This window comes from Vanacampus margaritifer, chromosome 2, assembly GCF_051991255.1.
Source record: "Vanacampus margaritifer isolate UIUO_Vmar chromosome 2, RoL_Vmar_1.0, whole genome shotgun sequence".
Taxonomy (NCBI): domain Eukaryota; kingdom Metazoa; phylum Chordata; class Actinopteri; order Syngnathiformes; family Syngnathidae; genus Vanacampus; species Vanacampus margaritifer.
The window spans coordinates 4288558-4301084 of NC_135433.1; the positions used below are offsets into that span (position 1 = coordinate 4288558).

Consider the following 12527-nt stretch of genomic DNA (forward strand, 5'->3'; position numbering starts at 1 on the left):
ACATAGCCGATACTGTGTATAGCAATAGCCCGTGGCATTATGGGAAAATATGATATGTTTGTAGCATTTAGCCTACACGGACATTCGAACGTACTTGTGAGTATGGAGCTAAATGCTACAAACATAGCCCATACTGTATATGCTATGTTTGTAGCATTTAGCCTACAAGTACATTCAAATGTATTTGCAAGTATGTTCAAACGTATTTGCGAGTACATTTGAACATACTAAAATTGTTTGAACATGGATGCGAGTATGTAAGCTAAATGCTACAAACATAGCCGATACTGTGTATAGCAATAGCCCGTGGCATTATGGGAAAATATGCTTTGTTTGTAGCATTTAGCCTACACGGACATTCGAACGTACTTGTGAGTATGAAGCTAAATGCTACAAACATAGCCCATACTGTATATGCTATGTTTGTAGCATTTAGCCTACAAGTACATTCAATTGTATTTGCAAGTATGTTCGAACGTATTTGCGAGTACATTTGAACATACTAAAATTGTTTGAACATGGATGCGAGTATGTAAGCTAAATGCTACAAACATAGCCGATACTGTGTATAGCAATAGCCCGTGGCATTATGGGAAAATATGCTTTGTTTGTAGCATTTAGCCTACACGGACATTCGAACGTACTTGTGAGTATGAAGCTAAATGCTACAAACATAGCCCATACTGTATATGCTATGTTTGTAGCATTTAGCCTACAAGTACATTCAAATGTGTTTGCAAGTATGTTCGAACGTATTTGCGAGTACATTCGAACATACTAAATATGCTTGAACATACTTGTGAGTATGAAGCTAAATGCTACAAACATAGCCGAATGTATTTGTGAATATATTCGAACATACTCACAAATACATTTGAATGTACTTGTTGGCTAAATGCTACAAACATAGCCTATACAGTATAGGCATTCAAATGTATTTGCAAGTATGTTCGTATTATTTGTTTAACATTTTTTCCCACTTTTGTTAACAAGAGTATGAAAACCTAGAAAAAATATTGTACATTTAGAACAGATATAAAATTGGTGATTAATCGTGAGTTAACTGGTGAAGTCATGTGATTAATTATGATAAAAAATTAATCGCCTGACGCCTCTAATTTTTAATAATCTTTTATTTTTTATTTTCAAAAAAAGGAAAAGTTTATAAAAAAAATGTTTTAATTAATTAGTTTTTAAATAATAAAAGATTATTAAAAATTAGGGGCGACGATTAAATTTTTTCATAATTAATCGCATGACTTCACTAGTTAACTCACGATTAATCACAAACTTTATATCTGTTCTAAATGTACAATAAAAAAATGATAGGTTTTCAAAAGTGGAAAAAAATTTAAACTAATATAAATAGTTCAAATGAATTTTTGACGTCTATAGCCGTCAATGGCAGTGAATGCGTTAAAAAGACTTGTTATCCCCTCCGACACGAAAGCGAGTGGCCCCCCGTACTTCCTACTTCCTTTCCTCCGTGCTGGGCGGGGTCACATGACTACAGGGAAAGCGCAAAAAGTGTTTCCATGACACTTTTGCAAATCCATTTCGACACATCTCAAAAACCACCTCATGAGAGCGTAAAAACAGTTTGCAATATTTTTAGTTTTTTCGAAAATCGCGCGTTTTCCTTTTGCGCAAAACTGAGGGTAATGGGAACGCAGCGAGTGACGTACAGTTAAGTAACCTGAAGTCCGGTGAAAACAAATGCTACACCCATAAGCATGTCGCTAGCTAGTTTGCTCTGCTAAGCTTGCTAGCAACAATAAGCTTGTTAGCATCGGCGCGCCTGTTGATTTGTGCCGGACTGAACCGACCGTGAACTTGATCCGACCCCTGCATTTTTTTGCGGTCGTCTTTTGGGGCCAGGAAAGTGCTACTCAGACTGGCTAAGCACCGATATACCAAATTAATTGAGCAATTGACTCGTTTGAATTCTTTTAATTAACGATTCCCATCTTCCATGTATGTTTTTTGCTTCCTATCGTCTATTTTTAGCTCCCTTGTGGCCTTGTCATTCATGCGCTGTAATGATCCGACGTCACGTCTCGCGCTGAGACGACTGGAACTGCAAACTGCTACTCGACTGGAAAGCAAAGAGTGTGCGGACCAGGAAGTCGAACATCTGGAAGCGGTGAGACGAAGAAGACGAGGATGAAGGGGAAGAATTCAAGCAGACATCTAAGTGCAGGGGGGACAATTTGAGCTAATTAGTAACTTGTGTTTCCTCAAGAGCTTTCCCTCTTCTTCCCAGACTCAACTGCTCATGCGTGTGTGCGTGTGTGTGCGAAAGGCCGTCATCCTCCTCTTGCTTCCTGCAAATTCCTGGCCAGGCCACAAGCCCAGGCGTGCGGCCGCTTTCTTTTGATGCTTTCCTCTCAGGAAGCAGACCTCTTGGACTCATTGCTGTGTGTTTCGTCAGCTCTCTTTTCCTTCCCATCACTCTGTGTGTGCGTGCCAAAATATTTTTGTTTTTTTCCCCTCTGCAGGGACCCCCTATTTATCACGGGGGTTATATTCGAGACCCATCCACAATTGGCGAAAATCGAATGTTTAAAAAAATAGATATTTTACCCTCACCATAGGCATTAAAACACAGCTGACAACATACACTATATTAACATAAAAAAAAAACTGCAAAAAATGTATAGAAAATAAAGTCATGTAGCTTGATGTTAAGCTAAGCAAGGCAAACGTGACAAATGTGAACTAATCATAAAAAAAAAAAAAAACTTTTATTGAAATAACTTGATTGCGACTTTGTCCTTCTACTCTCTAATGTGGCTACAACTTAACAGTGTATCAGACCGCGTGGAACCACACTGCCCCTAAGTGGCCAAATCGAGTACAACATAAACAGCGCTCCCAATAAAGGCGCACACAAACAAAGGCAAGACAATATAAAATCATTTAAAACAAATCGATTTTGTGACATTTAAAATCGATTCTGAATCGTACTAAATGAGAATCGCGATTCTTATGACAATTGATTTTTTGGCACACCCCTATTAGTTATGTAATCCAAGCACCATACATTAAAGTAGTGTGACTTGATTACTTTTAATTACTTTTGGATTACTCCAATACCAAATATGTAAAACACGCACACAACAATTCAAATGTACGATATATTTTTTTACATATTTGTCTGGTCATTTGTTCCTTATGGATGTTTAATATGCATAATTTTGGAATTCCGGCGAAAGTACCTACAAATTAAATTCTTCAAACTTCCTCCCGTGAGGGAAATTACATTTGTTAGCTTCATTAAGTTTGTCAAACCATTTCACATGACCAGTGTTTGTATTAAAAGTAAAAAGTAAAAAAAAAAGGGAAGGTCTTAGATGAATTTCTTTCCAAAAACAGTACACTTTTAAAGCACATTTGTGCACATTTGTAGCTAATCTTTTTAAAGTGATTTTTTGAATTATTATGGCCGTCCATCCTCTTTCAAACTTTTGACATGTGCTACATGCTGCCTTGCCATTACAAAGCCAGATGGCTTTCAGGACATTTTTGTCCTTTTTTATTTGAAACACAGACAAAAGTCAAAAGTGCGGACGTCCTGCTGTTGATTTGCGAGTGTGTGGGTGAGACACACACTCAAAGTGTTTGCACGTGGAAACACACAAACTATTTATAGGGTCTCACACTCATGGTGGTGGTGGGGGGAGGGGGGAAGAAGGGGTTACAGTGCCTTTGTCGAAAGATCATCGAAGATTATCACACATCCGGAAACACACACACACAGAAAGGTTACTCGTGTTTTTTTTGTCAGCTGCAGAGGAAGTTGGAGTGCTAAACATGAAAAACGTTTTACGTTGCTATGGAATGACTTCATGAGTCATAAGATTTGAAAAGGAGTGTTGTCAGAATATTTTGGATGACTATTTTAGGAGGATGGAGCCCCAGAGATGACATGAATCGATTTTCCTTTTGAGCCCAATATCGATTCATAAAACCAGAAATCGATTATTTAAATATCGCTTTTTTCCTCATAAATTCATTTAAAAAAAGAAATTTAAAGGCCTATTTTTTTAACTTTACTGTCTTACTTTTATGAGAGATCTGAATTCCAAATCTTGTAAATTTATATTTACAATTATTAAATTAGAATTATGAAAATATTTTTTATCTCATCCTTGCTGATGTCGATGTTTGTGTAACGCGAATATAACAGGTGCTACTTTCCTTAATAAACAAGATCAGTTGACCAGTAACTGCCGCTGCAAAATTGACTTTGGAATTTTATATTTGTGGAGTTTTTTTTAATCATGTCCTTGACATTTAAGAAGACTTGACGTTCCATAATTAATTGATATCGAACTGAACTCTTGTGAATCGAAATCTAATCGAGGAAATTAGAATCGATACTCAGCCCTATCATTTTGTACTGTTTCCATGTCTTAAAGATAAAATTTAACGCACATTTGGCTCTAACGGACAACCCCTCACCACTGTTAAATCGGGGAAAGTCCTATATTCTTTATCCTCAGTCCATATAATACTCCCCCCTGGTGGCCAAGACATGACGCTGGTTAGGAGCAGCGCAATGCCATTGACTAATCATGATGCAGAAACTACAGTATTTAATAAAAAAATAATAATTAAAGTCACAAAAATGCTTGTTTTTTAGGGTGCACTAGAACGGATTAATGCCGTTTGCATTCATTTTAATGGCAACAGATGATTTCTGATACGAACGTCGCTGCGATCTGTTTCTGATCAACTTTCCACAAGATCCATGAGTCTTTTTTTTTCATGTAGTATTAAGTCGGCGCAACATGTCCACACCCTTGAATGTATGCCGGAGCACCTTGAGTGGGGGCCTGTTAATCCATTCATGTCTCAGGCACTGGGAGGACTCTGCTGACAAGACAAAGTAATGCACAGCTTGAAAAACAGATGGCCGAAAGACAGCCATGCGGGGAAGCCTCGGATTAACGTGACGTAGCCCAAATAACGACCTGCACATTTCGGGGGGGTTCTAATTTATAATTGCTTAAAGTGCCTACAAAATAGTAAGAACAGCATCTATTAAATAAATTGAGCTTGAATTATAACTGTTCATATATTGCATGCAAAGATTAGGGAAAATCTTTGTTGTGATTTTTAAACGGGAAAAAAAAATCAACTCCAGTAGAGCTGTCACAATTAATCAATTAATCAAAAAGTAATCAATTATCAAATTTTAATAATTGAGTAATCGTTTGGAGCCATGTTTTAAATTCAATTCCTCTGATTTCAGCATTTCAACATGTAATTGTTCACTGATTTCTGTAGTCCTTCATGAAAGTAGACTGATAATCTTTTGTGTTTAATCAAAATCAGGCAATTGCAAACATCTGTATTTACTTGAATCGGATTAGTCGATTAATCGAATGAATAATTGAGAAATTAATCGATTCTAAAATTATTCGATAGTGACACTAGTCTCAAGGCACCACAAAAATATCTGTTAATCCTAAATTGTAAATTCTAAATGTTTGTGAAAGCTCCGAATTAAAAAAAAAAGTCCCTTACATTTTAATTTATTAATTAATTAATCAAAATTCAATTACATTTTCAATTATTACACTCCACAATAACAAAATCAGCACAGTCGTTAAAAAAAAAACAAAAAAACGTTTGTTGTTTAAGTTTTTTAAATTTATACATTTGCACCTTTTTAAATAACTCATTTAGTCAATTTTGTTTCGTCCGAAATGAACTTGCATAATTACAGTGTTTCAAAGAATGTTATTTGTCTTAATATTTTTTACATTTAAACATTTTCTTGTTTGCACCAAAAAATAAATGATCGTCCTAATCGTAATTTCAATTAGTACCAAAATAATCATGATTAATATTTTCCACATAATCGAGCAGCCCTTATTTGAATCCCTCTAGGGGAAAATCCCAACAGACAAGCTGGCGCCGCCCCAAATTACATATGAAAGTCTACCGTGTCCAACTGTCCAAATATGTCTGCCGCTAACTTGAACTTTATTATCGCTTGCAGAGTGTTGGATTATTCCACAGTCATCAATTTATTATCACCATCAGTGTGACCAAGCAACACTCACATGATTGTGTGATTTCCTCTGAACGAGCTGATTGAGCACGGAGGCCTCCTCCTCCGCTCATATGACACACGATGACGAGCCTTCATCACAACCTTTTGCGTTGCCATGCAGATTTCACCCAAATTCCACGTGACAAACGCTGCCTGCAAACAGAATCATGTGCTACAGTCACAAGTGTTTTCAAAGTACGGTTCATCAAGTTTGAGGAATTTCAGGATTTGCTCGCATGAACGAACGACGTCATATTTACTTTGAAAGTCACATTTTGGCCAGCTTTCGAATAAGCAATAAATCGGTTCAACATCTTTGAAACCCCCCATAGAGCTTCATAATCATTTATAATTAAGGCATGAATCCAAACTACAGTGGCACGTTGAGGTTTTTTTTTTTTTTTTTTTGTAACAATCACACATTGCCTTCCACTAGCTTAATGCTAACACACAATGCAAAACACCATAGACGAGCGTAGCATCAAAAGTCGTGGCCATTCAGTCAACAGATATTACAAATATTGGATATTAAATGATATGTATTTTCCGTGAAAAACGTATAATAAATGTCTATCAGTGTTTTTTGAAGAATTTTTGGGGGGTTTATTTACGATTTTTGTTTCTCACTGTATTTCAATGAGTGTCAACTGTGTATATTTTTCTCAAGTATAACATCATAGTCAAGTAATATTTTGTTATTATAGAAAACATATTGTTGCTTTTCTTGTGGTCTACATAGACTAAGTGTTTTAAGTTACAAATTATAAGGACCAATGCAGATGGTTGAATAGCAGGAAGAAAAAGATCGCTATGATTAGTAGTGATTTATCAATAGATAAACATCATAGGGAAGATAAATTAATGTAAAGGAAGCGTTTGACATTATTTGACTTGAATTTTTTTGTCTATTTAGGCTGCATTTAATCTTTCCTCTCCTAAACCAAAACAGACATTGACAGCCTGGGACAGAATCCTGAGCAACTGATAACAGGGGAATTCCCCCACACGCACACACATAGTGCCTAAAAATGTTTCAGTAAAAATGACAAGAGCATGAGAGTAAAACACTTTCACTGTGTTCACCTTTTGGTTTTGCCTGTTTGTCCTTTTGGTGTAGCTCAACAACGACGTCATGCATCTGTGGAAAGCACCTTCAACTTGTTACTTTCATCTCATTAACTCATTCACTGCCATTGACGGCTATAAACTATTTCTATTAGTTTCACATTTTTTTCTACTTTTCTTAACAAGAGTATGAAAACCTAGATTTTTTTCTTGTACATTTAGAACAGATATAAAATTTGTGATTAATCGATTAATTACAATTAAGAAGTTTAATCGTGTGATGCCCCTAATTAAAAAAAAAAAAGTATTTCTTTTTTTTTTATTAGGGGCATCAGGTGATTACATTTTTGAATTGTAATTAATCACATGACTTCACTAGTTAACTCAAGATTAATCACGAATTTGACATCAGTTCTAAATGTACAATACATTTTTTTCTAGGTTTTCATACGCTTGTCAACAAAAGTGGAGAAAATGTGAAACTAATAGAAATAGTTCAAATTAATTTTTGACATTTATAGCCGTCAATGGCAGTGAATGAGTTCAGAATGAATGTAGTAAAATGCACCAGTGTGACTCGGCTCATTCTGCTACATTCCCAAGGCCGTGGCCACATGAACACTCCTATTTATTTATTTCAAGCATATTTTTGCAGTAGCAACACATATTTGAATACAAACGGTGCAGACGGACAATATAAAAATAATCACAGGCATATATTCTTTATCCTCTGCAAACAAACATCTAATATGGCAGTTCACTGGGTCACTTACACACTAGTTGTGAAAGTCTTCTTTGTTTGTGTCTTCTTGAATGTGTTATACTGCCACCTGGTGGCAAAGTCCCAATGAACGAATTGTGACGCACAGACTGTTTACTTTATACAATATTATGCAGTGCTATTCTGCTTATTAATTTGTTGTGTTGGTCATTTATGTGGAATCACAACAACACTATCAGAAAAAGATATTTTCTGATACTGTTTAACGCCGTATTGACAGCAAAGAAAATAAACATTTAGATTTGTGTGCGGACAGGGCCTCAGGGTGTGTTTAACCACAATTAAAGAATGTGCCATGTGAGATTTAATGTGGCCCATATAAATCAAAAGGTGGGCGGAGTCACACAAGAAACAAAGGATCACGCGTTGTTCTATTTATAACTTTTTTGTTTTTGTTTTTCAATAAAACGTTACCCTGTGATGTAATCAGACTCTGATAAAAGGGAATTCTATTTAATGGTAGCCAGGTGTCATGTCAAGTGAGGAAGGGAAGGAGGGCTATAATATTTCTTGAGTCATTTTTCATTCCGCTGATTTTCATATCTTTTTATGGACGTCAATAAACGGCACACAGTTGCCGCCTTTATCACAAAACAAACGTGTGTGTGCATTTGTAATCTGCTGCCGGTAAATACCAGCAGTTCAAACAACACGCAACAAAAATAAACACACATTGCTAATGTTAGCTTAGCCTGTTGCTGCGGCGTTACACCGGACCAGCAGTCGCCACTTTGTTGCATTTGTCCTCAGTTTATTCTTGAATAACATTTGTGTGGTAAGGACACCCTGAATCATATAAAGTCCAAATGTTTTAGGGGACTGCAGTATCTGGAACAAAAGTTGGCAAGAACCAGACTTTCGTGTCAAGGAAATAAATTAACAGATTTTATTTATAATCGACAAAGTTGAGAAAGATGCCACTCACGTGAATGGCAGCCTCTAATTTATGACAGCTCACAGATAAGATATGCTTTTAGAGTAAGTATTTATTTGTTATGAACACCTGTAGCTAATATATCTCTTATCATCTTAGTGCTATATTTTCCCTTGATTGCATTGTCCGAAGCGATTATAAACTCACATGACTTTGTTTTGGTTGCAAGGAGAGGAAAAAGTGCAACGTGAAATGCCTTTGCTGTATAATGTGACCTTGTTGACAATATCAAAGAAACGATTCCTGCGAAATTGTAAAAATAATAATATATTTGGGTTTTTGTGATTATTGTGGCTAGCATGCAGCAAACAAGCAACTAGCATGTGGCTAGTAAACGAATAGCAATGGCTAGCATATGACTAGTAAATGAGTAGCAACCTGCTGGTCATAAGATAGAGAAAATGTGACTTACCTTTTGACTAGAATGTGGCTAGTGAATGGCAAACAAGAAGATAATGTAACAAACATTTTTGTCTAAGTAAGTAGCCATCATAAATGTGACTACCTTTTGACAAGCGCATAGCTAGTAGGTTTAATGGATAGCTAACATGAGGAAAATATTATTGATTTTGGGCTCTCATGTGGCTAGTAAGTAGCATGTGGCTAACTAGCATATGGCTAGTAATTGACCAGTAGGAAGCAAACATGCCGAAAGTTAGGCTAGCATGTGGCCTAGGTAGCAAAAAATGAGGCAAACCTTTGCCTAGCAGGTAGCTAGCAGTTGGTTAGGATGTGGTAAACATACAACTTACTGTACATTTGATGAGCAAGTAACTAAAATGTGGCTATTTAGTGGCTAAAATTAAGCCAACTAGAAGAAAGCTCGCATGTGGCTAGTAATTAGTTAGCTAGCATTCTGTAAACATGCGACTGGCATTTGGAACCCATGAAGGACAATTTAGGTTTCAATAAACCCAACATGCAGTCTTTTTGGGGCGAGGAAGGAAGCTGGAGTACCGGGAGAGCAAACTCCACAACACCCAGTTTTTTATTTGTTTGTTTTTTAAAAGAAGAAAATATGATATCAAATTTGTATTTTTTATACAAGATATCACAATACCTTTTAATGTATTTTTTTAAAGCCGAATAATGTCAAGCATTTTTTTAAACATAAAAAAGTGGAAAATATATTTTTGAACGTTTTTAATAGCCCTTCCTTCCATTTTCCTTAATGTGGCTTTATAGGGCCAGCAAATTCACATTTGACCTCTGTGAAGTCTACAGTAATTATGCAGGTGCAAACAACAAACAACGTGCAAGTTAGTCATCATTTACAGTTTACACAATGAGTGAGCCACAAAACTTGAGTTTCACAAATACAGTTACGTTCATACTTGTCGCGGTTCCATGGAATCAAATGCTTTCCGTCGAACGCACACCACCACAATAGATTACATAAGGTGGCTGTTGAGCGAGCACTGTGAGTGTCATGGTTACCCTTCTGGTGAAGAGAAAACGAAGAGAAAGGGCTTAGCTATTGCTGCTGTAAAACCATGGAGATAGCACTTTTTATCCTTCAAAAGAATTATAGAGCAACCTTGAGTTTGGACAAAGTTCAGGCGAAGGGAGTTGTTGGTATCAGTCTGTGGCGAGCGCTCAAATATGTCTTCAATGGTTTCCCCTTAGAAGAGTCAACACTCCCACTTTGACAAGCTGCACAAATTCCGCACAATTTTTGCTTGACGCTGAACTTATTTGTTTCTTGTGTCACGTCGTAAATATTCAGCCACACCTGTTAAATAAGCTGTGTGACATTTTTTGAATTATTTTTTTTTTTAAGAGGAAAATTTGTTTTAGGGCAGCATGTTGAACTAGTGGGTGGCATTTCACAGTCAAGACTCAGACCTTCCTGTGTTGAGTAAGCATGTTCCCTCCATGTTTGTTTATTACCGCCCCCCACCGGCTATTCCAGCTTCCTCTCAAATATCATGCACACACTGACAATTGGGCCAAATTTCAAACATATTGTGCATTTATTTCCACAATTTAGACCGTACTTATTCTCATAAAGCAAAGTAGAGTCTTGAAGGTGAAAAAGTAAAAGCAAGCGCCCATACACACTTTGTGTATTTTCCCTCATGGAAACAGCACTTCATCACCAAGGGTGGTCTCTCAGTGCCCACTCCACGGCGCAGATGTGCGTGACCTCTGCGCTGCATATGATTGGCCATCATTGAAGTCGGTCAGCTGTGACCACTCCCACAGCGGCGCAGTTGTCATCTGCAAAATTACCAACGCTAGGTTAAACCTGCCTCCACGCAGGATTTACGCCGGCTAATGAAAATCAAGCTCATAGTGCTTCTGACAGTGCAGACCGGGTGTCACTTGAAAATGGCGGATTTTCACCCAGCCTAGCTTCTGAGTTATGTAAATAAGCGGCACTGTTCTTTTTTTCTTTAAAAAAACTAACAAACTATAGCTGTTTCAAAAATTCAATCATTACCATTACATCTATTATATTCACTTTTTTTAATACAGCCAATTTAAGCAAAATATTTCCATTGCTGTCATTGTTGTTTGTTACAATATGCCAACAAACCACCATGTGAATGCGCTGCAATTTAACAAAAGTTATTTTTATTTATTTATTTATTATAAATTTATTTATTTATTATTGTTATGAAATTATCTTTTTTCAACTAACTAGCATCGAGGTTAAACATCACTTGGATGTAGTTTACGCCCCCCGATAGCGTCAACAAAGCTGAACCCACCTGAACATCACGTGTGGGACTCACACATTGTAATCATTTATACAACGTGAGCAAGTAACAGCTGCGTTATCCTGCGCGCTTCAGGCCAACGCAGTGAACACGCGTGTTGACATAAACTTATCAGACGTGCGAAGTGAAGGAAGCGTTGATAAGTTCTTATGAAAAGCATCACAACATCCTTGTTTTCTTCACGTGACTGCGTGGGCATGCTTATCAGGATGTGAGAGAATAAAAATGGAGTTGTTGATGAATTCACCAAAGTGGGAGGATGTAATTTAGTAATTTACAGCAGAGTAGACATTCCAAAACATTTGAGTTCTTTACTACTTGGTATTACGTAAAGTCTCAGTTATTCATGAACAAACTTAACAGCCTATCAAGAATGAAGGAGAAGCACATTCAAAATGTAGACAGAGTGACTGGGAACTCATTCACTGTCATTGACGGCTGTAGATGTAAAAAATTCACCAAAACTATTTCAATTAGTTACATTTTTTTCCACTTTTGTTAACAAGAGTATGAAAACCTAGAAAAATGTTTTAATTGTACATTTATAACAGATATAAAATTTGTGATTAATCGTGGGTTAAATCGTGGGTACAATTAAAAAATTGAATCGCCTGACGTGATAAAAAAAAAAGATTATTAAAAATTAGGGGCGTCAGGCGATTAAATTTTTTTATCGTAATTAATCACATGAATTCACTAGTTAACTCATGATTAATCACAAATTTTATTTGTATTTGTTCTAAATGTACAAAAAAAAAATCTAGGTTTTCATACTCTTGTTAACAAAAACTAATAATAGAAATAGTTCAAATTCATTTTTGACGTCTATAGCCGTCAATGGCAGTGAATGAGTTAAGTGTGCAAAGTGCAAATCTATAGTCCAGTGGGTAGTGTAGGTTCTTGTAAAGTGAGTTGTGCAAAACACACAAACTGACTCATGTAAACAAAAACCATAACATC

General features: G+C 36.4%; 1 long non-coding RNA gene across 1 annotated transcript in view; it reads right to left on the minus strand.

The window, feature by feature from the left end:
- Positions 1 to 5986: 5986 nt before the first annotated feature.
- The window catches only part of LOC144044290 (uncharacterized), a 52420-nt gene continuing 45879 nt past the window's right edge, over positions 5987 to 12527 (minus strand). The window contains exons 3-4 of the long non-coding RNA XR_013291242.1: positions 7148 to 7202; positions 5987 to 6217 (exon numbers count right to left, since the gene is read on the minus strand). This is a non-coding gene — a long non-coding RNA (uncharacterized LOC144044290). The remainder of the gene's footprint in view (positions 6218 to 7147; positions 7203 to 12527) is intronic.